We start from the raw sequence: 24,837 nt of genomic DNA on the forward strand, positions 1-24,837 counted from the left end.
CATCTGGCAATAGCCTGTAGGTCTGTGTGGTCAGACACTGTGCAATAAACAGAATTTTTAGGAACATGGCAAATGTTCACATTGCAGCATGGAAGCAGGCTCACTGTTACAACGCTGACCGGGGAAGCAGAGGCGAGGAGACCTAGGATCGGGGGAATGCGGGGTTTAATGAGCAAAAGGAACACAGACGAGCGGTAAAGCAGAATTACAATATAATGACCGGACTGGAGAAAGAAACGGAAACGCGGACTAAATACAATGGAGTAATGACAAATTTGACAACAATCAGGAACAGCTGGTAAACACGGTGAATCCACACAGGGTTAACGAGGGGGCGTGGCACACGGAAAGAGCGGACGATCGAGGCATGACGCTCACTGGAGTGCTTTGTCACAGATAACTTAATTTTCTTTAACAAAGTGCCTAACCGCACATTAAATAAAGTCACACAACAAAGGCGCACAACAGTGTTCAGATGTTGTGCTATCGGTTGGCTGAAATTTAAACGTTTTCTTCAGAGACAGGGTGGTAACGCCGAAAACACGAGCTAAACGCAGCAAACGAAAGGCTACCGGAAATGACTTAGCTGGCTGAACTTTTACCGGAACTACGTCACACCGCTCTGTGCATATAGCCTATTCTTTCGCGCGAAAGGGAAACACACTGACGTCACATACGGGGCACGAGGCTACATTGCGCATGTCATGAACCGTCGAACCGTGCGACGCATGCATGCTCCGAACCGAGACAAGCGAACCGAACGGTTCGGTTTTTTTTCCATGAACCGTGCCATCCCTAATCCCAAGCATACAGCTGTCGAGGACCCCACCTCGGTACAACTGAGGGTAAGTATGGTAAGTTTCTAACGAGTGACAAGCAACAAGTTGAAGTTATAGAAACAAAAGCTATATGAAGCACAGTAGAACACATATAAGAAAAGCTATTCAAAAGATAACTGCAAGCAGTGACAAGCTGGTCCAAAGCTAATGGACAGAAGCAATGGAGAGGAAAACAGTGAATGGCATAAAATTAGTAGTTCACTAATGATGGGAAATGAAGTATAGACTGTAACTGATGGTCAATGCATTTAAATAGTCAGAAAGTAGATAATACTACTATGATTGGATGAGACCTGACATTAGGACATTACAGTAGAAATGTTCATCAAGGTAGGATAAAGGGAAAAGGGTAGATGACAACCAGAAGGGAAATGTGTTGACTAGCTGTTGGAAAAAATTGCAATTGTTGCAGTGTACACAGCCTGAAGTCAAATGGCAGGAAAATTAAAGCGATTTAAAAATATGGACTGAGATGAAGGGAAAGTTGATTAATCTTTGAATGTTTGATGAGAAATAAGGTAATTTCAGCTGCATTAGCCAAGGTGGGACATATTTAGACAGTGGCCGTAGCCCCCCGTTTGACCGATCAGCGTGAAAGGTGGAAGGTCTGTCCGTGGGCCAGTGCTAAAGTAGTGGGTCAAATTTTGTGAGGATTGGATGAAGCATAACTGAGATATAGCTGTTTGATTGAAATAGGCATGGAAATGGTGTGGCCAGCAGGTGGAGTCAGCGCTCCATTTGATAAATGCTATTCATTACTTTCAGGCCTTCTCATGTGTAAATGAAGTCTGATAATGTTCTATGAGGCAAATGGGTGAAAAATGAAAGGAAATTAAAAATATGGACTCAGGTGAAGGGAAAAGTAACAATTCTTTGAAGATTTTATGAGAAATAAGGACATTTCAGCTGAATTTGCTAAGGTGGGTCATAGACGTATATGGACAGTGGCTGTAGCGCCCCCGTTTGACCGATCGGCACCAAAGTTGGAGGGTCTGTCTGGGGTCCAGTGATACATTAGTGGGTCAAATTTGGTGATGATTGGCTTAAACGCGACTGGGATTTAGGTGGTTGATTGAAATGAGCATGGAAATGGTGCAGGTTGGGTGTGGTTGGTGGCCATAGTGTACAGGTAGCTTTTTTTTTTTATAAATTACCCATAAGGGCAGTGTGTTGATTGACCTGCTACCAGAATGACCTAGGTGGGGTGGACATTGTAGGAGTTATAGGAATATGTCATTTATGCAGTTTTTAAACGTCACGAGAAACTGCAAATGACTATCATTGGACGGTACATATATCTTGATTTGGCAGAGAACTTGGGAGTATAAAAGATTTTAAGCAGTAATATGTGACTGGAACAGAAATGAGAAAATGTAAGTTGCACTGGTTTTCCAGGTTAATACAGACATGTTACATTGCTGTAGCGCCCCCGTTTGGCCGATCGGCACAAAATTTGGAAGGCCCTTCCCGCGTACTGTCCTACAGGATATGTTCAAGTTTGGTGTTGATTGGCTGAGGCAGGCCTGAGATATAGCTGTGTGATTGAAATGGGCATGACACCTGTATGGTCTGGGTGTGGCGTACCTTACAGAAAGTTTAGGATTTTTTTAATAATTATTTATAAGGACTGTCTCCTGATTTAAATGATACCAGACTTATGTAGGTCGGGAGAAAATCCTAGGAGGTTGAGGTCAGGGTCTGTAGATACATAGATCATCTAGATTTAGTTGAGATAGGTGATTGCTAGGCTTGTCAAATGCATGAAGCGACTTCTCCAAGCACCAACAACATGACGGACATTTTGGAGTCGATAGATAAAAGACTATCTAGCTTAGACGCACGTCTGTCGCACATTAGTGAACTACTAATTTTATGCCATTCACTGTTTTCCTCTCCATTGCTTCTGTCCATTAGCTTTGGACCAGCTTGTCACTGCTTGCAGTTATCTTTTGAATAGCTTTTCTTATATGTGTTCTACTGTGCTTTATATAGCTTTTGTTCCCATAACTTCAACTTGTTGCTTGTCACTCGTTAGAAACTTACCATACTTACCCTCAGTTGTACCGAGGTGGGGTCCTCGACAGCTGTATGCTTGGGATGTATTTTTTATAATTTTGAAATATATATTCCCTCCACCGCCCCCCCCCCCCCACCACTTTATTTTTAATTTCCATTGTAAAAATGGCAATTGCAGACACCCCTGGTGCAAGGCCCCCCGACACAACCCAGGCACCCACCCAGCCCACCACCAGAGGAGGGGGCTGGACTCCTCCGGGACCACCCGCAACACCCCACACATTGCGCGGGCCCAGAGAGAGCACAAAGGGCCCCCCTCAAGCCCCTACCTCCCCCCCCCCGCTCAGTGTGTGTGTGTATGGTGTGTACATGTGGGTGTGTATGAATGTGTGTATGAACTGACGTGTGTGCAATTAAAAACTATGATGCATTAAAAGTGAGGGAGTGGTCAGGCCATGAGCTCCCCACTGCTGGCAGACGGCAGAATCCTGCGCGCCCCACCCTATTCCCAAAAAAATATGTATATATACACTCACCTAAAGAATTATTAGGAACACCATACTAATACGGTGTTTGACCCCCTTTCGCCTTCAGAACTGCCTTAATTCTACGTGGCATTGATTCAACAAGGTGCTGAAAGCATTCTTTAGAAATGTTGGCCCATATTGATAGGTCAGCATCTTGCAATTGATGGAGATTTGTGGGATGCACATCCAGGGCACGAAGCTCCCGTTCCACCACATCCCAAAGATGCTCTATTGGGTTGAGATCTGGTGACTGTGGGGGCCATTTTAGTACAGTGAACTCATTGTCATGTTCAAGAAACCAATTTGAAATGATTCGAGCTTTGTGATAAGGTGCATTATCCTGCTGGAAGTAGCCATCAGAGGATGGGTACATGGTGGTCATAAAGGGATGGACATGGTCAGAAACAATGCTCAGGTAGGCCGTGGCATTTAAATGATGCCCAATTGGCACTAAGGGGCCTAAAGTGTGCCAAGAAAACATCCCCCACACCATTACACCACTCACGTGCTGGTCTCCTGCCAGGACTGAAACGGGCTCCCCAGTCCGTGTGTGAAGGTGGGTGATGATGGCATGTCCGAGTGTGAATTGCTTTGCAGTGTCTGTGTATTGATTCAATTATTATTGGGATTTCTCATTGCATGTGAATAACAATAATAATAGTATCAATTTGCATTTTCTATGTTTGCATCTTTTACCGTCTTTTATATATATATATATCACTTGAATTTGCAGCAATATTCTTGTTTATGATATATGATATTATTTGATATCACCTTGGATACGAAATTATTTTGCATTGCCTTTGATCCAGTATCTTGGTATTGATTGTAATGCAAGCTTATTTTGTATTACTTGTAATAAAGTGTTTTTGAGTGAACCTAAGTGTGCCTGTTTGTTCCTTCGAGAGCCCTATATGCCCTTCACATCATTTTAAAACATTTTGCCGTCACGAACAGGACTTGAGGGGAAAAAGATATAGGACTAAGGAACAAACATGTTTAGGAGAAAGATAGCTGCGCCCGAGCCTGAAGTGCTCCCTGAGTGGGATGAGATGCAGTTTGCTGCATTAGCCCAGGAGATAAGGAAAGGTGGAGGGCCGGTTGATTTTTGGACTGTCGCGTTGAGAAAAGCTGAGCCTCAGCAGGTGTTGACATGCCTTAGAAAGGCTCTGGTGACTGCAAAGGATCCTGTGCTGCTCTACAGAAGCGCTTATGGATCGTGTTGGCTGCGTACAGAATGCAGTATGAGCACACAGACCAAGCTGAGAGGGAGAAAGAAAGACAGACGAAAGAGTTGACTGAGACGTTCGGTCGGATGACCCTAGCACAGGGTCAGGTGGATATGTTGCATCAACATCTGCAACAGGTAATGGGGGTTGCAGAGCGGGCTGCGATGCATGTAGCAAAAGCTAATGCCTGGAAAAAGCAGATTCTGTGTCCAAGAAAAATAAGAGCGTTTGTAGCTACTGCAACTGCTGCTAATTGGGATCCCGAGCGGTGGGATGGAAATATCTGGGACACAGATCATAATGATGTTGATTACATCTGGGACTCAGGAGGGGGATGGACAATTTAAATTCAGAGGTACAGTGACAGTGTGACCGGTATTGGTGGGGAAGGTGAAATTGAAGAAATACCGAATGTGCAGATGGTAGCAGGAGATATCTGAAACAATAATATACTCCCTTTGAAAAACAACTTCTGGCATGTAATTGGGCATTATTAGAAATGGAACAGATGACAATAGGACACGATGTCCTACTCTGACCTAGGATTCATATTATGATTGTTATTTGTATACTGATTCTTGGTCAGTAGCGAATGGTATGGCTGTTTGGATGCCTACGTGGAGAAATCAAAATTGGAAAATTAGGACCAAGGAAGTTTGGGGTAAAGAATTAAGGTATGTGGGTTCAACAATAAGACGACCCACCTAAACCTGCAGAAGTTATAGCTATGGGACAAGATAACAGCGTGGATGTTATGGAGCCAGGCGCCAAAGTTGGCGAGATATCCCAGTTAATAAATGTTAGTTATGAGAAAACTAATGTGCATGCGAGTTCTTCTTTATGTGTATAGGATGGTTCTGGTGGTGGGTGTGGCTGACGCTGCTGGCGATGTTCGGCTATGCTGCAGTCCCAGCGACCGAGTTGGAACACATTTCCACCTTCAAGCTTAGGTGGAAAAACTGCACCGAGACCCGGCAGCAGGGATGTACTGCCCATCGGGACTACCGGGAGATTCCCGGTGGGCCGCGGTCTTTGTGGGCCGGTGGGTTAGGCATTTAGTTTTTAAATTATTTATAATCGTAATTCTGTTTGGAAGTTTATTGTTGTATAGTTGAAATCCCATGTTTGTGTCTTTCTAATTGGCCGCATAAAGCTGATGCGAACTGCGAGACTGACTGCTGAACTTACGATCAGCACACGTGACGTATTCGCTGAGCATTGGCCAATCAAAATCAAGTTCAAGTTTTTGAGCAGGTGCTGAGCAAGCAACTGCAGCGATTAGCCAAGTGAGCCGATGCCGTGTACTCTGTGTGCAACGATAGTGAACATGATAAAACACAAAATATCAAAACGTAAAGGAGGAGCCGAGAAGTTGAGAGAGAAAAAAAGACAAGCACTTGAGCTAGAGGCCACCAAATGTGTTCAAATAAATCTGTTATTTGCTGGAAGGCCCGCAAAACACTTAGGTGAAGATGTCAGCAGGGCGGCCCAGACTGCGGCCCAGGTGAGACGGACATTTAATAAACGTGGTGTTAATCAGAATCCACTCTCAAAGGTTTTTGGCTATTAAGGGATTTGCATATTGGTATTGTGATATTGATTTAATACAGCAGTTTCACGAACAAGATGCTAATATTAAGTGACTGTAACTACAACACTATTGCCTGATTTTACTCTATTTCGTCAATTTCAAAGCTGAGCTCCTGCATCTCCACCCAAACAAAGCGGTATTTTGTTTATGAATGAACGTGAATTTATGAATGAATGTTATAGTAAGTCAATGATTCAGCTACCCATTCATAAAGGTTTAATCTGATGTCAAATGCCTACCACCTCCTAGGACTTGCATACAAGTTCCTGCTCACCCTGTCCATCACTCAAGTTGCCTGTGAACGTACATTTTCTTTGCTGAAGTTCATTAAAACCAGACTTAGATCCAAGCTGTCACAGGAGCATTTGGAAGCCTTCATGTTGATGGCAACAGAGAGGGACATCCTCTTCTCTCTGGACTCTGATGTGATCATTGACAAAGTTGCAGAGAAAAGTGAGCTGTTTACTAAGCTTCTTCTGTAGGCCCTTGTAGTGGTTGAAATATATTTGCCTCAAGCACCTCTTGAAATATATTTACAGCTGACCCTAAGCATCAGTATGTTTCACTAGAATAACAACCATACATCAATTAAGACCTTTCATTATTTACAATAAAACCTGATAAAACAATTAGCATTTTCTTATTTATTTTTCAATTCATTTTAATAGTAAATAAATTGTATTTATATTCTAATCAGCCATTTTACATGTATATTGAGGATAATGGAAACTGAATTAATACATATAGATACATACAGTGTGTGTGTGTGTGTGTGTGTGTGTGAACGTGGTGGGCCGGTGTGGATGATGTCCAGGGCTGGTTTTATGTCCCAGTCCAACCCTGCCCGGCAGCAGGACAACTTCACATGTTCAGCCAACCAACCCTGCTTCATCGTTGAACTACCCCCTGTGAACAGGAGCGAGATGTACTTCTGCAGGGAGTGCTATAGGAGAAAGAAGATTCCCATCCTCATGTCTACCGGAGTGCCCCTTCAAGTGGGTGTGGGGGTGTGACTTAACTCGATGGATGAATTGGACTGAATGTACTATGACTGGAGGTCGATGGATATGGGTTTTTCAATAGCCGATGCCGATATTTAGGACTCAGGGTCAGGCGACGGCCGATATATGCTGCCGATTATTTTTGCCCGATAATTGGACGTTTTCCCCTCTATTTGCATGTTAAAATATCACACTAATAATGACAAAGGATACACAAAATTTCTCAACTTAGCATTTATTGAATACTGACTTGTGTAAATTTAAATATACACTTAAATAACAAAAACACAATACAACTTGTAAACAATAAAAGTTATAAACAATAAAAATAGCAGCATCAGAATCTCTTTTACTGCACAATATACCAGCAAACTCCACATTTCTGAGGGAAGGAAAATTTGTAAACAATACAAAAAGGAAAGAGCATGTTATCTTCAGTTTTAATCCCAATTCCAGTCCCTGAGTCTTCCTCGCCCCACCCATCCCTCACAGCCATCAGACAGCAATTACTAAAACAGAAGAAAAAATGCAAGGTTAGCATTTTTATTATAGCGCCTTCATCTTCAATTCATTCTACAATTCCAGTATTCCATGCACATTAAAACAATGACACTAATACATTTTGAAAGAAAATAAAAAGACTAGTAACTAAGTGCATCATGGCATGATGAGTGTACAAGGCCGAAAACCTTTCACTAACACGTCTGGTGGTTGAGTCATGCCAACTGGATTTCTCTCTGAAAGGTAGAAACGTTTCACTGCTCATCCATGCCAATGATTTTTGAGTGAACCTAAGTGTGCCTGTTTGTTCTATATCCCCCTCACATCATCTTAAAACACACGTGGGTGTGTATAAATGTGTGTGTGTGTGAAATGAAGTGTGTGCAATTAAAAACTGTGGTGCATTAAAAGTGAGGGAGTGGTCAGGGCACGAGCTCCCCACCGCTGGCAGACGGCGGAATCCTGCGTGTCCCACCCTATTCCCAAAAAAGAAAAATTAAAATATGGTGTATCGGGACTAGATGGTTAGTATGGATAACTAAGGTGCATTAAACTTGGGTGAGCAGGCAAGGCATGTCACCCCACCGCTGGCAGATGTTAGTGGGGGATTTATGACCTGCCTCAACCATGTGCTGCTTTGGGAAAAAGCATCCATCAAGCAAAAAAACGGAGAAATACCATTATGATTATCTTACAACAGGCAGTAAAGCACTGCTGAGCAGAATCACTGTTTAGATCTGAAAAAAACAAACATGCCTGACCCACAGCAGCACAACCCAGACACCCACCCAGCTCACCAGCAGCGGAGAGGGCCAGACCCTCCGGGACCACCTGCAACACCCCCCACATTGTGCGGGCCCAGAGAGAGAGGATGAAAGGGGCCCCCCTCACATGTGTGTAAGGTGTGTATATGTGGGTGTGTATGAACTGAAGAGTGTGCAATTAAAAACTGTGATACATTAAAAGTGAGGGAGTGGTCAGGGCACGAGCTCCCCACCGCTGGCAGACGGCGGAATCCTGCGCGCCCCACCCTATTGCCAAAAAAAAAAAAAGATGGCCAGTATGGTAAGGTACATTAAATTTGGGTGAGCAGGCAAGACATGTCACCCCCACCGCTGGCAGACGGTATGCTTGGGATGTATTTAATATATATATATATATTTTTTTATATATATTCCCTCCACCACCCCCCCTCTGAGGAGGACTGCTTTATTTTTAATTTACATTGCAAAAAAAACACAAAGAAAAACAAGGAAAATAACAATAATAACAATGATAATAATAATGTGTGTGTCTGTGTGTACACACATCACCTGCGCGCCCCACCCTATTCCCAAAAAAAAAAAAAGATGGCCAGTTTGGTAAGGTACATTAAATTTGGGTGAGCAGGCAAGACATGTCACCCCACCGCTGGCAGACGGTATGCTTGCGATGTATTTAATATATATATATATTTTAATATAATCCCTCCACCACCCCCCCTCTGAGGAGGACTGCTTTATTTTTAATTTACATTGCAAAAAAAACACAAAGAGAAACAAACGGAAAATAACAATAATAATAATAATAACAATAACAATAATTATAATAATAATATGTGTACGTACACATGACCTGCACGCCCCACCCTATTCCCAAAAAAAAAGATGGGCAGTATGATAAGGTACATTAAAATTGGGTGAGCAGGTAAGGCATGTCACCCTACCGCTGGCAGACGGCAGAATCCTGCGCGCCCCACCCTATTCCCAAAAAAAAAAAAAAGATGGCCAGTTTGGTAAGGTACATTAAATTTGGGTGAGCAGGCAAGACATGTCACCCCACCGCTGGCAGACGGTATGCTTGCGATGTATTTAATATATATATATTTTAATATAATCCCTCCACCACCCCCCCTCTGAGGAGGACTGCTTTATTTTTAATTTACATTGCAAAAAAAACACAAAGAGAAACAAACGGAAAATAACAATAATAATAATAATAACAATAACAATAATTATAATAATAATATGTGTACGTACACATCACCTGCGCGCCCCACCCTATTCCCAAAAAAAAAAAAAAAAGATGGCCAGTATGGTAAGGTACATTAAATTTGGGTGAGCAGGCAAGACATGTCACCCCCACCGCTGGCAGACGGTATGCTTGCGATGTATTTAATATATATATATTTTAATATAATCCCTCCACCACCCCCCCTCTGAGGAGGACTGCTTTATTTTTAATTTACATTGCAAAAAAAACACAAAGAGAAACAAACGGAAAATAATAATAATAATAACAATAACAATAATTATAATAATAATATGTGTACGTACACATCACCTGCGCGCCCCACCCTATTCCCAAAAAAAAAAAAAGATGGCCAGTATGGTAAGGTACATTAAATTTGGGTGAGCAGGCAAGACATGTCACCCCACCGCTGGCAGACGGTATGCTTGCGATGTATTTAATATATATATATATATATTTTTTTTTATATAATCCCTCCACCACCCCCCCTCTTAGGAGGACTGCTTTATTTTTAATTTACATTGCAAAAAAAACACAAAGAGAAACAAATGGAAAATAACAACAATAATAATAATAATAATAACAATAACAATAATTATAATAATAATATGTGTACGTACACATGACCTGCACGCCCCACCCTATTCCCAAAAAAAAAGATGGGCAGTATGATAAGGTACATTAAAATTGGGTGAGCAGGTAAGGCATGTCACCCTACCGCTGGCAGACGGCAGAATCCTGCGCGCCCCACCCTATTCCCAAAAAAAAAAAAAAGATGGCCAGTTTGGTAAGGTACATTAAATTTGGGTGAGCAGGCAAGACATGTCACCCCACCGCTGGCAGACGGTATGCTTGCGATGTATTTAATATATATATATATATATTTTAATATAATCCCTCCACCACCCCCCCTCTTAGGAGGACTGCTTTATTTTTAATTTACATTGCAAAAAAAACACAAAGAGAAACAAACGGAAAATAACAATAATAATAATAATAACAATAATTATAATAATAATATGTGTACGTACACATCACCTGCGCGCCCCACCCTATTCCCCAAAAAAAAAAAAGATGGCCAGTTTGGTAAGGTACATTAAATTTGGGTGAGCAGGCAAGACATGTCACCCCACCGCTGGCAGACGGTATGCTTGGGATGTATTTAATATATATATAAATATTTTTTAAATATAATCCCTCCACCACCCCCCCTCTGCGGAGGACTGCTTTATTTTTAATTTACGTTGCATAAAAAACACAAAAACAAACAAAAGGAAAATAACAATAATAATAACAATAATAATGTGTGTGTGTGTGTACACACACATGACCTGCACGCCCCACCCTATTCCCAAAAAAAAAGATGGGCAGTATGATAAGGTACATTAAAATTGGGTGAGCAGGTAAGGCATGTCACCCTACCGCTGGCAGACGGCAGAATCCTGCGCGCCCCACCCTATTCCCAAAAAAAAAAAAAAGATGGCCAGTTTGGTAAGGTACATTAAATTTGGGTGAGCAGGCAAGGCATGTCACCCCACCGCTGGCAGACGGTATGCTTGCGATGTATTTAATATATATATATATATATTAATATAATCCCTCCACCACCCCCCCTCTGCGGAGGACTGCTTTATTTTTAATTTACATTGCAAAAAAAACACAAAGAAAAACAAAAGGAAAATAACAATAACAATAATAACAATGATAATAATAATTTGTGTGTGTGTACGTACACATCACCTGCGCGCCCCACCCTATTCCCCAAAAAAAAAAAAAGATGGCCAGTTTGGTAAGGTACATTAAATTTGGGTGAACAGGCAAGATATGTCACCCCACCGCTGGCAGACGGTATGCTTGCGATGTATTTAATATATATATATATTTTTTTTTATATAATCCCTCCACCACCCCCCCTCTGCGGAGGACTCCTTTATTTTTAATTTACGTTGCATAAAAAACACAAAAAAACACAAAAACAAACAAAAGGAAAATAACAATAATAATAACAATAATTATAATAATAATAATGTGTGTACACACACATGACCTGCACGCCCCACCCTATTCCCCAAAAAAAAGATGGGCAGTATGATAAGGTATATTAAAATTGGGTGAGCAGGTAAGGCATGTCACCCTACCGCTGGCAGACGGCAGAATCCTGCGCGCCCCACCCTATTCCCAAAAAAAAAAAAAAAAAAAGGTATATGGTGTATCGGGACAGCAGCGACACCCTCCCCCCCCACCCCGACCCCACAGCCAAAGCTGCCGGGAACCAAGCCAAGAGGGCCCTCAGTGCTCCCCAGAATGAAGGGCCCCGGCCACATGCCGAACCCGCAGAGGAGCATGCGAGGGAGCGCCGGGACAACAGCCCCAAGGAGTGCAACAGTAGTACTGAATTTCCTTTGTTATTTTGTTTGTGGGTCTTTCTACATGTCATTGTAGTATTAAAATAGGGATGTGGGAATTTGTTTTGTTTTTCAAATCTTACTAGTCTTTTGTCTTTCCGGTCTAAAAAATATTCTTTAGTTTTATGGAACGAATTATGGCAACCTCTCTCTTCACTCAGAGGTACGTGATGTCACATTTGTGAGAGCAGAAATTAATCCATCGGAGTAGAATAATGCGAGAGTATAAAACGGTGCAAATCTTGGATATGTGAGGCTTGATTAGCGAGTTAAGCATAGGTCAGGTCGACCCGCTCATCACTACTGCCCCAATAATTGCAGCTAATGGTTGTCTAGTTATGTTACGCATGATTCTCCTTATTTATAATTACTTAGATGCATTAACTTCTGCTCAAAAATAATATATAAGTTGAACAATGTGAAAGTATTAAAGTATGAGATGATGTCCAAATGTCAAATTTTAATATCATATAATTAATATTATATAAACCTTACTTCCGTGAAAAGTTATTAAAGCTAGAGACTTGTTTCGAGATACTAAGTCGAAATTCCGAGATAGTTATCTCGTTATTTCGAGATATTACGTCGAAATTTCGAGATAATATCGACTTAAATTTCCCCGGTGGCGGCGGAAACGGGATTCCATACAAACGACTATAAAGCAGCATTTCGAAAACCGATTAAAAATAAAAATAACGGGTAAAACACTTACCTTGGCTTCTGGGCAAACGAAATTTGTATTTCCCCCTACCTTGTTGGCCCATGTCACCTCTGGCCGAAGATGAGCTACGCCGTACCGACCTCTCTGGTGAAGCTGCATCTGCAGCGCTGGCTTTTTCCGTTGGATGTTTTTTTTTTTTTTTTTCCCTTTTATTCATTCGGATGTTTTTTCCCTTTGGATGTTTTTTTTTTTTTTAGATGTTGTTTTTTTTCTTTTTCTTCTTTGGATGTTGTTTTGCGGAAGAAAAGCCGTAGATCTGCATCGCTGGCTTTTTCCGTTGGATGTTTTTTTTTTTTTTTTTTTTATTCATTCGGATGTTTTTTCCCTTTGGATGTTTTTTTTTTTTTTAGATGTTGTTTTTTTTCTTTTTCTTCTTTGGATGTTGTTTTGCGGAAGAAAAGCCGTAGATCTGCATCGCTGGCTTTTTCCGTTGGATGTTTTTTTTTTTTTTTTCTTTTATTCATTCGGATGTTTTTTCCCTTTGGATGTTTTTTTTTTTCCTTTCATTCATTCGGATGTATTTTCCCTTTGGATGTTTTTTTTTTTTCTTCTTTGGATGTTGTTTTGCGGAAGACAAGCCGTAGATGTTAACGCTACCTGCAGGAAGCGCCAACTGAACGCAGTAGAACAGTTCCAAGCTCTTTTATAGTGAGCGTCTGCCCGATGTTTACGTAAGCAACGTTTAAAGTTCTAGAAGGTTGAGACTCACCTTTCATTGGTTTCCCAGCTTTGCTGTCAAAATATTGTTTGCTGATTGGTCGAAAATGTTAAAATACCCCCGAGCACTGTAAAAAACGACTCAAGTTCCCCAAATAACACGTTACACATAAAAAAATATTTTAACTTTATTAAACTATCATAAATCGTGGGTTTGTTCAAAAGGCATAAACCTATATGCTGCACCCCAATACAGCCAACAAGAGAACAGGTTGCCCAGAGTTTGCTCAGGTGCACCCCACAGCACGTCCTTAAAAGCACATCCAGCACAGATCACACTAGTGAATGACACAGCAAATCACAACAATAAAATAGAACCCTATGGGCAATCCCGCACCCAGACTACGGGTGCCACCTGGCGCAGTCTGCCTAATAATCAACCCAAGATATACATACAGCAAAGAAAAAAACAAACAAAAAAGAAAATAAAACTAGTCAGCTGCTCCCACTAAACACCGCTAACTAAGCCGGCTGGCTAGATAATACATGATACAACCTCGGATAAAAAATATTAAAGCAACACCAGGGAGGTTTACATCTAGATCCTTAAAATTATCGACCCGTAATTCCACCTTGAAAACCCCTAAAGAACAGCAGTTTACCCCGCAACTCAGTGCCCCATTCAAACCAAATAAGGCAGGTTTTTGGGATAACCTGTAGGTCAGCTGTTCAAACCCAGGTGTGAGGACTCTTCAGCCAATCAGTCCTCTAATTAGTAATCTAATTAGGGAGTTGCAGCGGAAACCCGCATACACACCGGCCCTTTGCGGATAAGATTGCCCACCCCTGAAATAAGCAAACAGAAGGGCTTCTACACTGCGAATTCAATATGCCCGCCAATGCGCCACGAAATCTATCAGGACCCTGGCTGCCTTTCCTGTGCCTTCTCCTTTTATCGCTGCCCTTCCATCGGAGCATGCGTAGCCATCTCACCCCGGCTACGCCTCCGGTCCTAACTGCAGTTCCTATACCTGCCTATAATTGACTGGCTACAATCCACCCCCCAAAATGAAGTCGATGACCCAACGATCACAGCTAAGAATTCTATCCCCAAACCACTAGTCTTCCTCCCCAACCGAACGATCATTCACTGAACATGGTAGCTTATATGGGTTGGTATGATGACCAGCGATGGACCTGCACCTCAGGGGGGGGCACAGCCTTCCCCATTATTCGAGGCCTACTTGTGGAGGCTTCATTGCACCCCTTCCACCAGCCCTGTCCCCGTAAAATCACAGACTCCTCATCCAATTCCATTTCTGTGGGCAATCCAGACTCGGCAGACATTACCGGAACATCTTCCCCTGGTCTAATAACACCCTGTGGTACTGGACACAACTCTGTTCGGTGAACTTGGCGGACAACCCCGTCCCGCCCCACTGGAGTTACAGAGTAAACCGCACCATGATCTCGGGGACACCGGACTACCTTATACAAACGGGCATCCCAATGGTCCTGTATTTTATCTCTACCTCAAACATGGTTCCGCAAACACACCAGCTGACCTTCATCCAACCCCTGATCATTAACCAACTCATTGTGTTTCCGATTTCGTCGTGTGGCTTGTTCCTCCAACCGACCCCTCACATGCTCTTGAACCACCCGCAAAGTTTCCTGATGGTTATGTGCCCATTCCTCCAATGGTCCACCATCCTGACTGATCCTGGCAGGGCCCAGAAGATAGTCTACCAGCAATCGAGGTTCACAGCCAAACATTAAATAATAAGGTGTCATCCCAGTCATTTGGTGGGGTGTAGTATTCTAACCATATGTCAACTGGGGCCAACATTTCTTCTCTGCTGGAGGAAGTATGTGAAGCAAATTGTGCAAAGTACGATTGAATCTCTCACATTGCCCATTCCCCTGAGGATGGTATGGCATAGATCCACTTTTCTGAATCCTATACATTTTGCAAAGCTGTCTAATCAAATTATCTTCAAAATTCTGTCCCTGATCAGCGTGAATACGGCTAGGTGGACCAAAGCGATAAAACCACTGCTGAACTAGAACATGTGCCACTGTACTAGTCTTTTGGTTGGAGGTAGGTATAGCCTGGGAGAACTTCGTAAAGACATCCGTCTATACCAAAACATATTCCTGACCATCACTTGCAGGTTCCAGGACAGTAAAGTAAACTGCTAAAGTTTTGTGAGGTCGGCTTGCTTGCAAGGTACCTAAATAGGCTTTAAGTTTTAGCTGCACCACCTTCCCTAAAACACACCGCTCACAGTTCTGCCACCAGCGCTCCACTTGACTGGTCATACCCGGCCAGAAACACCTGCCTTTAAGGAGCTGCGGTGTCCTGTCTACACCTTAGTGACCATGATTATTGTGAACATTCTGTAGAATCTCTTCTCTTAAACACACCAGTAATACCAGCTGCAAGATTTCTTACCTACCCTCAGGTGGATAAATACGACGGTAAAGCACTCCATCCTTTTCCACCAATTCATCTAATTGGCGTAATAAACACTTTGCCTCAAATGGGAATACGTCTCGTTCCTTATTTAGTGGGCACCTGCCCTCTCGGTAAAACCTCCTCACCGGACTCACTGACAAATCCTGCTCTTGTAACTCGGCCAGGTCATTTTTTTGAAGAAACTGTGTTATACAGTAGAAGAACATGCCGGACGCTGTGCCTGTGGAATCTGGCATTGCTCGCAGTAATTTTTAACCCTTTCAGTGCCCTTCGTTTTGCGTGTTTAATAATGAGTCCAAAATGTCCTTCTCTTAATTAGTGCATTCAGTAGTATATTTGTACATTCAGGGACATAATTTTGATAGTTTGTACATTATATCAAAAGGTCTTGATATCAAATGACGAAGTAATTTGACAAGTCAATTCAAAGTAAACTTTATTGTCCTTCAGACCATACAATTCGAGAGTGCATAGTAGAACGAAATTGCGTTTTTCCTGGCTCAATGTGCAAACAAAACAAAATACTACAGGCTACACACAGAACTACACGGAAACTACTATTCAGCACAGAGGTAAATCTTGCGCAGAGTAAATAGTGCTCAAAGTAAAAATTTGCACCGAGTCAAAATATTGCATAGAGTCAAATATTGCACAGTGTATCACAGTTGCTGTATTATTTCACAGAGTGTAAGTGCAGATTACTTAAATATAATGTAGAAAGAAACTGCACGACTGAGCAAGAGCTTCTTCCCACAGGCCATTAGACTCACTTTAATAAATGCACTACATATTCATATTGTGAACAATGCACTACATATTCATATTGTGAACAATGCACTACATATTCATATTGTGAACAATGCACTACATATTCATATTATGAACATTTCCATAACACACACTAAAACATGTCTTCATATTTATTATACTCTGCTGCTATTACCTATTTTGATTGTGGAAAAATTGTTTTCTGCTTATCACTCGTTCACCTTACCTCACTAGTGCTACTAAATTTCTTTCTACATCTCGTGTGAGTGTTTTAGGCAAGGCGGTGCAGCTAAAACTTAAAGCCTATTTAGGTACCTTGCAAGCAAGTCGACCTCACAAAACTTTAGCAGTGGACTGTACTGTCCTGGAACCTGCAAGTGATGGTCAGGAATATGTTTTGGTTTTGACGGATGTCTTTACGAAGTTCTCCCAGGCTATACCTACCTCCAACCAAAAGACTAGTACAGTGGCACATGTTCTAGTTCAGCAGTGGTTTTATCGCTTTGGTCCACCTAGCCGTATTCACGCTGATCAGGGACAGAATTTTGAAGATAATTTGATTAGACAGCTTTGCAAAATGTATAGGATTCAGAAAAGTGGATCTATGCCATACCATCCTCAGGGGAATGGGCAATGTGAGAGATTCAATCGTACTTTGCACAATTTGCTTCACATACTTCCTCCAGCAGAGAAGAAATGTTGGCCCCAGTTGACATATGGTTACAATACTACACCCCACCAAATGACTGGGATGACACCTTATTATTTAATGTTTGGCTGTGAACCTCGATTGCCGGTAGACTATCTTCTGGGCCCTGCCAGGATCAGTCAGGATGGTGGACCATTGGAGGAATGGGCACATAACCATCAGGAAACTTTGCGGGTGGTTCAAGAGCATGTGAGGGGTCAGTTGGAGGAACAAGCCACACGACGAAATCGGAAACACAATGAGTTGGTTAATGATCAGGGGTTGGATGAAGGTCAGCTGGTGTGTTTGCGGAACCATGTTTGAGGTAGAGATAAAATACAGGACCATTGGGATGCCCGTTTGTATAAGGTAGTCCGGTGTCCCCGAGATCATGGTGCGGTTTACTCTGTAACTCCAGTGGGGTGGGACGGGGTTGTCCGCCAAGTTCACCGAACAGAGTTGTGTCCAGTACCACAGGGTGTTATTAGACCAGGGGAAGATGTTCCGGTAATGTCTGCCGAGTCTGGATTGCCCACAGAAATGGAATTGGATGAGGAGTCTGTGATTTTACGGGGACAGGGCTGGTGGAAGGGGTGCAATGAAGCCTCCACAAGTAGGCCTCGAATAATGGGGAAGGCTGTGCCCCCCCCTGAGGTGCAGGTCCATCGCTGGTCATCATACCAACCCATATAAGCTACCATGTTCAGTGAATGATCGTTCGGTTGGGGAGGAAGACTAGTGGTTTGGGGATAGAATTCTTAGCTGTGATCGTTGGGTCATCGACTTCATTTTGGGGGGTGGATTGTAGCCAGTCAATTATAGGCAGGTATAGGAACTGCAGTTAGGACCGGAGGCGTAGCCGGGGTGAGATGGCTACGCATGCTCCGATGGAAGGGCAGCGATAAAAGGAGAAGGCACAGGAAAGGCAGCCAGGGTCCTGATAGATTTCGTGGCGCATTGGTGGGCATATTGAATTCGCAGTGTAGAAGCCCTTCTGTTTGCTTATTTCAGGGGTGGGCAATCTTATCCGCAAAGGGCCGGTGTGTATGCGGGTTTCCGCTGCAACTCCCTAATTAGATTACTAATTAGAGGACTGATTGGCTGAAGAGTCCTCACACCTGGGTTTGAACAGCTGACCTACAGGTTATCCCAAAAACCTGCCTTATTTGGTTTGAATGGGGCACTGAGTTGCGGGGTAAACTGCTGTTCTTTAGGGGTTTTCAAGGTGGAATTACGGGTCGATAATTTTAAGGATCTAGATGTAAACCTCCCTGGTGTTGCTTTAATATTTTTTATCCGAGGTTGTATCATGTATTATCTAGCCAGCCGGCTTAGTTAGCGGTGTTTAGTGGGAGCAGCTGACTAGTTTTATTTTCTTTTTTGTTTGTTTTTTTCTTTGCTGTATGTATATCTTGGGTTGATTATTAGGCAGACTGCGCCAGGTGGCACCCGTAGTCTGGGTGCGGGATTGCCCATAGGGTTCTATTTTATTGTTGTGATTTGCTGTGTCATTCACTAGTGTGATCTGTGCTGGATGTGCTTTTAAGGACGTGCTGTGGGGTGCACCTGAGCAAACTCTGGGCAACCTGTTCTCTTGTTGGCTGTATTGGGGTGCAGCATATAGGTTTATGCCTTTTGAACAAACCCACGATTTATGATAGTTTAATAAAGTTAAAATATTTTTTTATGTGTAACGTGTTATTTGGGGAACTTGAGTCGTTTTTTACAGTGCTCGGGGGTATTTTAACATTTTCGACCAATCAGCAAACAATATTTTGACAGCAAAGCTGGGAAACCAATGAAAGGTGAGTCTCAACCTTCTAGAACTTTAAACGTTGCTTACGTAAACATCGGGCAGACGCTCACTATAAAAGAGCTTGGAACTGTTCTACTGCGTTCAGTTGGCGCTTCCTGCAGGTAGCGTTAACATCTACGGCTTGTCTTCCGCAAAACAACATCCAAAGAAGAAAAAAAAAAAACATCCAAAGGGAAAATACATCCGAATGAATGAAAGGAAAAAAAAAAACATCCAAAGGGAAAAAACATCCGAATGAATAAAAGAAAAAAAAAAAAAAAACATCCAACGGAAAAAGCCAGCGATGCAGATCTACGGCTTTTCTTCCGCAAAACAACATCCAAAGAAGAAAAAGAAAAAAAACATCTAAAAAAAAAAAAAACATCCAAAGGGAAAAAACATCCGAATGAATAAAAGAAAAAAAAAAAAAAAACATCCAACGGAAAAAGCCAGCGATGCAGATCTACGGCTTTTCTTCCGCAAAACAACATCCAAAGAAGAAAAAGAAAAAAAACAACATCTAAAAAAAAAAAAAACATCCAAAGGGAAAAAACATCCGAATGAATAAAAGGGAAAAAAAAAAAAAAAAACATCCAACGGAAAAAGCCAGCGCTGCAGATGCAGCTTCACCAGAGAGGTCGGTACGGCGTAGCTCATCTTCGGCCAGAGGTGACATGGGCCAACAAGGTAGGGGGAAATACAAATTTCGTTTGCCCAGAAGCCAAGGTAAGTGTTTTACCCGTTATTTTTATTTTTAATCGGTTTTCGAAATGCTGCTTTATAGTCGTTTGTATGGAATCCCGTTTCCGCCGCCACCGGGGAAATTTAAGTCGATATTATCTCGAAATTTCGACGTAATATCTCGAAATAACGAGATAACTATCTCGGAATTTCGACTTAGTATCTCGAAACAAGTCTCTAGCTTTAATAACTTTTCACGGAAGTAAGGTTTATATAATATTAATTATATGATATTAAAATTTGACATTTGGACATCATCTCATACTTTAATACTTTCACATTGTTCAACTTATATATTATATTTGAGCAGAAGTTAATGCATCTAAGTAATTATAAATAAGGAGAATCATGCGTAACATAACTAGACAACCATTAGCTGCAATTATTGGGGCAGTAGTGATGAGCGGGTCGACCTGACCTATGCTTAACTCGCTAATCAAGCCTCACATATCCAAGATTTGCACCGTTTTATACTCTCGCATTATTCTACTCCGATGGATTAATTTCTGCTCTCACAAATGTGACATCACGTACCTCTGAGTGAAGAGAGAGGTTGCCATAATTCGTTCCATAAAACTAAAGAATATTTTTTAGACCGGAAAGACAAAAGACTAGTAAGATTTGAAAAACAAAACAAATTCCCACATCCCTATTTTAATACTACAATGACATGTAGAAAGACCCACAAACAAAATAACAAAGGAAATTCAGTACTACTGTTGCACTCCTTGGGGCTGTTGTCCCGGCGCTCCCTCGCATGCTCCTCTGCGGGTTCGGCATGTGGCCGGGGCCCTTCATTCTGGGGAGCACTGAGGGCCCTCTTGGCTTGGTTCCCGGCAGCTTTGGCTGTGGGGTCGGGGTGGGGGGGGAGGGTGTCGCTGCTGTCCCGATACACCATATACCTTTTTTTTTTTTTTTTTTTGGGAATAGGGTGGGGCGCGCAGGATTCTGCCGTCTGCCAGCGGTAGGGTGACATGCCTTACCTGCTCACCCAATTTTAATATACCTTATCATACTGCCCATCTTTTTTTTGGGGAATAGGGTGGGGCGTGCAGGTCATGTGTGTGTACACACACACACACACATTATTATTATTATAATTATTGTTATTATTATTGTTATTTTCCTTTTGTTTGTTTTTGTGTTTTTTTGTGTTTTTTATGCAACGTAAATTAAAAATAAAGCAGTCCTCCGCAGAGGGGGGGTGGTGGAGGGATTATATAAAAAAAAATATATATATATATTAAATACATCGCAAGCATACCGTCTGCCAGCGGTGGGGTGACATATCTTGCCTGCTCACCCAAATTTAATGTACCTTACCAAACTGGCCATCTTTTTTTTTTTTTGGGGAATAGGGTGGGGCGCGCAGGTGATGTGTACGTACACACACACAAATTATTATTATCATTGTTATTATTGTTATTGTTATTTTCCTTTTGTTTTTCTTTGTGTTTTTTTTGCAATGTAAATTAAAAATAAAGCAGTCCTCCGCAGAGGGGGGGTGGTGGAGGGATTATATTAAAATATATATATATATATATTAAATACATCGCAAGCATACCGTCTGCCAGCGGTGGGGTGACATGTCTTGCCTGCTCACCCAAATTTAATGTACCTTACCAAACTGGCCATCTTTTTTTTTTTTTTGGGAATAGGGTGGGGCGCGCAGGATTCTGCCGTCTGCCAGCGGTAGGGTGACATGCCTTACCTGCTCACCCAATTTTAATGTACCTTATCATACTGCCCATCTTTTTTTTTGGGAATAGGGTGGGGCGTGCAGGTCATGTGTGTGTACACACACACACACATTATTATTGTTATTATTATTGTTATTTTCCTTTTGTTTGTTTTTGTGTTTTTTATGCAACGTAAATTAAAAATAAAGCAGTCCTCCGCAGAGGGGGGGTGGTGGAGGGATTATATAAAAAAAAAATATATATATATATTAAATACATCGCAAGCATACCGTCTGCCAGCGGTGGGGTGACATGTCTTGCCTGCTCACCCAAATTTAATGTACCTTACCATACTGGCCATCTTTTTTTTTTTTTTTTGGGAATAGGGTGGGGCGCGCAGGTGATGTGTACGTACACATATTATTATTATAATTATTGTTATTGTTATTATTATTATTATTGTTATTTTCCGTTTGTTTCTCTTTGTGTTTTTTTTGCAATGTAAATTAAAAATAAAGCAGTCCTCCTCAGAGGGGGGGTGGTGGAGGGATTATATTAAAATATATATATATTAAATACATCGCAAGCATACCGTCTGCCAGCGGTGGGGTGACATGTCTTGCCTGCTCACCCAAATTTAATGTACCTTACCAAACTGGCCATCTTTTTTTTTTTTTTGGGAATAGGGTGGGGCGCGCAGGATTCTGCCGTCTGCCAGCGGTAGGGTGACATGCCTTACCTGCTCACCCAATTTTAATGTACCTTATCATACTGCCCATCTTTTTTTTTGGGAATAGGGTGGGGCGTGCAGGTCATGTGTACGTACACATATTATTATTATAATTATTGTTATTATTATTATTATTGTTGTTATTTTCCGTTTGTTTCTCTTTGTGTTTTTTTTGCAATGTAAATTAAAAATAAAGCAGTCCTCCTAAGAGGGGGGGTGGTGGAGGGATTATATAAAAAAAAATATATATATATATATTAAATACATCGCAAGCATACCGTCTGCCAGCGGTGGGGTGACATGTCTTGCCTGCTCACCCAAATTTAATGTACCTTACCAAACTGGCCATCTTTTTTTTTTTTTGGGAATAGGGTGGGGCGCGCAGGTGATGTGTGTACACACAGACACACACATTATTATTATCATTGTTATTATTGTTATTTTCCTTGTTTTTCTTTGTGTTTTTTTTGCAATGTAAATTAAAAATAAAGCAGTCCTCCTCAGAGGGGGGGTGGTGGAGGGAATATATATAAAAAAATATATATATATATATTAAATACATCGCAAGCATACCGTCTGCCAGCGGTGGGGTGACATGTCTTGCCTGCTCACCCAAATTTAATGTACCTTACCAAACTGGCCATCTTTTTTTTTTTTTGGCAATAGGGTGGGGCGCGCAGGATTCTGCCGTCTGCCAGCGGTGGGGAGCTCGTGCCCTGACCACTCCCTCACTTTTAATGTATCACAGTTTTTAATTGCACACTCTTCAGTTCATACACACCCACATATACACACCTTACACACATCTGAGGGGGGCCCCTTTCATCCTCTCTCTCTGGGCCCGCACAATGTGGGGGGTGTTGCAGGTGGTCCCGGAGGGTCTGGCCCTCTCCGCTGCTGGTGGGCTGGGTGGGTGTCTGGGTTGTGCTGCTGTGGGTCAGGCATGTTTGTTTTTTTCAGATCTAAACAGTGATTCTGCTCAGCAGTGCTTTACTGCCTGTTGTAAGATAATCATAACGGTATTTCTCTGTTTTTTTGCTTGATGGATGCTTTTTCCCAAAGCAGCACATGGTTGAGGCAGGTCATAAATCCCCCACTAACATCTGCCAGCGGTGGGGTGACATGCCTTGCCTGCTCACCCAAGTTTAATGCACCTTAGTTATCCATACTAACCATCTAGTCCCGATACACCATATTTTAATTTTTCTTTTTTGGGAATAGGGTGGGACACGCAGGATTCCGCCGTCTGCCAGTGGTGGGGAGCTTGTGCCCTTACCACTCCCTCACTTTTAATGCACCACAGTTTTTAATTGCACACACTTCATTTCACACACACACACATTTATACACACCCACGTGTGTTTTAAGATGATGTGAGGGGGATATAGATCAAACAGGCACACTTAGGTTCACTCAAAAATCATTGGCATGGATGAGCAGTGAAACGTTTCTACCTTTCAGAGAGAAATCCAGTTGGCATGACTCAACCACCAGACGTGTTAGTGAAAGGTTTTCGGCCTTGTACACTCATCATGCCATGATGCACTTAGTTACTAGTCTTTTTATTTTCTTTCTTAATGTATTAGTGTCATTGTTTTAATGTGCATGGAATACTGGAATTGTAGAATGAATTGAAGATGAAGGCGCTATAATAAAAATGCTAACCTTGCATTTTTTCTTCTGTTTTAATAATTGCTGTCTGATGGCTGTGAGGGATGGGTGGGGCGAGGAAGACTCAGGGACTGGAATTGGGATTAAAACTGAAGATAACATGCTCTTTCCTTTTTGTATTGTTTACAAATTTTCCTTCCCTCAGAAATGTGGAGTTTGCTGGTATATTGTGCAGTAAAAGAGATTCTGATGCTGCTATTTTTATTGTTTATAACTTTTATTGTTTACAAGTTGTATTGTGTTTTTGTTATTTAAGTGTATATTTAAATTTACACAAGTCAGTATTCAATAAATGCTAAGTTGAGAAATTTTGTGTATCCTTTGTCATTATTAGTGTGATATTTTAACATGCAAATAGAGGGGAAAACGTCCAATTATCGGGCAAAAATAATCGGCAGCATATATCGGCCGTCGCCTGACCCTGAGTCCTAAATATCGGCATCGGCTATTGAAAAACCCATATCCATCGACCTCCAGTCATAGTACATTCAGTCCAATTCATCCATCGAGTTAAGTCACACCCCCACACCCACTTGAAGGGGCACTCCGGTAGACATGAGGATGGGAATCTTCTTTCTCCTATAGCACTCCCTGCAGAAGTACATCTCGCTCCTGTTCACAGGGGGTAGTTCAACGATGAAGCAGGGTTGGTTGGCTGAACATGTGAAGTTGTCCTGCTGCCGGGCAGGGTTGGACTGGGACATAAAACCAGCCCTGGACATCATCCACACCGGCCCACCACGTTCACACACACACGCGCACACACACACACTGTATGTATCTATATGT

At 42.0% G+C, this 24,837-nt stretch overlaps 2 long non-coding RNA genes across 2 annotated transcripts; one reads left to right on the top strand and one right to left on the bottom strand.

The window, feature by feature from the left end:
* Positions 1-8,752: 8,752 nt before the first annotated feature.
* Positions 8,753-14,910, bottom strand: LOC140578818 (uncharacterized). The gene is made up of 3 exons (XR_011983089.1): positions 12,832-14,910; positions 10,027-11,170; positions 8,753-9,429 (listed from the first exon to the last, which is right to left on the bottom strand). It is a non-coding gene; the product is annotated as an uncharacterized lncRNA (long non-coding RNA).
* A 2,869-nt stretch (positions 14,911-17,779) lies between these two features.
* Positions 17,780-24,356, top strand: LOC140578817 (uncharacterized). The gene is made up of 2 exons (XR_011983088.1): positions 17,780-19,953; positions 21,627-24,356. It is a non-coding gene; the product is annotated as an uncharacterized lncRNA (long non-coding RNA).
* The last annotated feature ends 481 nt before the right edge of the window (positions 24,357-24,837 follow it).

The sequence above is a fragment of the Paramormyrops kingsleyae genome, chromosome 16, assembly GCF_048594095.1.
Source record: "Paramormyrops kingsleyae isolate MSU_618 chromosome 16, PKINGS_0.4, whole genome shotgun sequence".
Classification (NCBI taxonomy): domain Eukaryota; kingdom Metazoa; phylum Chordata; class Actinopteri; order Osteoglossiformes; family Mormyridae; genus Paramormyrops; species Paramormyrops kingsleyae.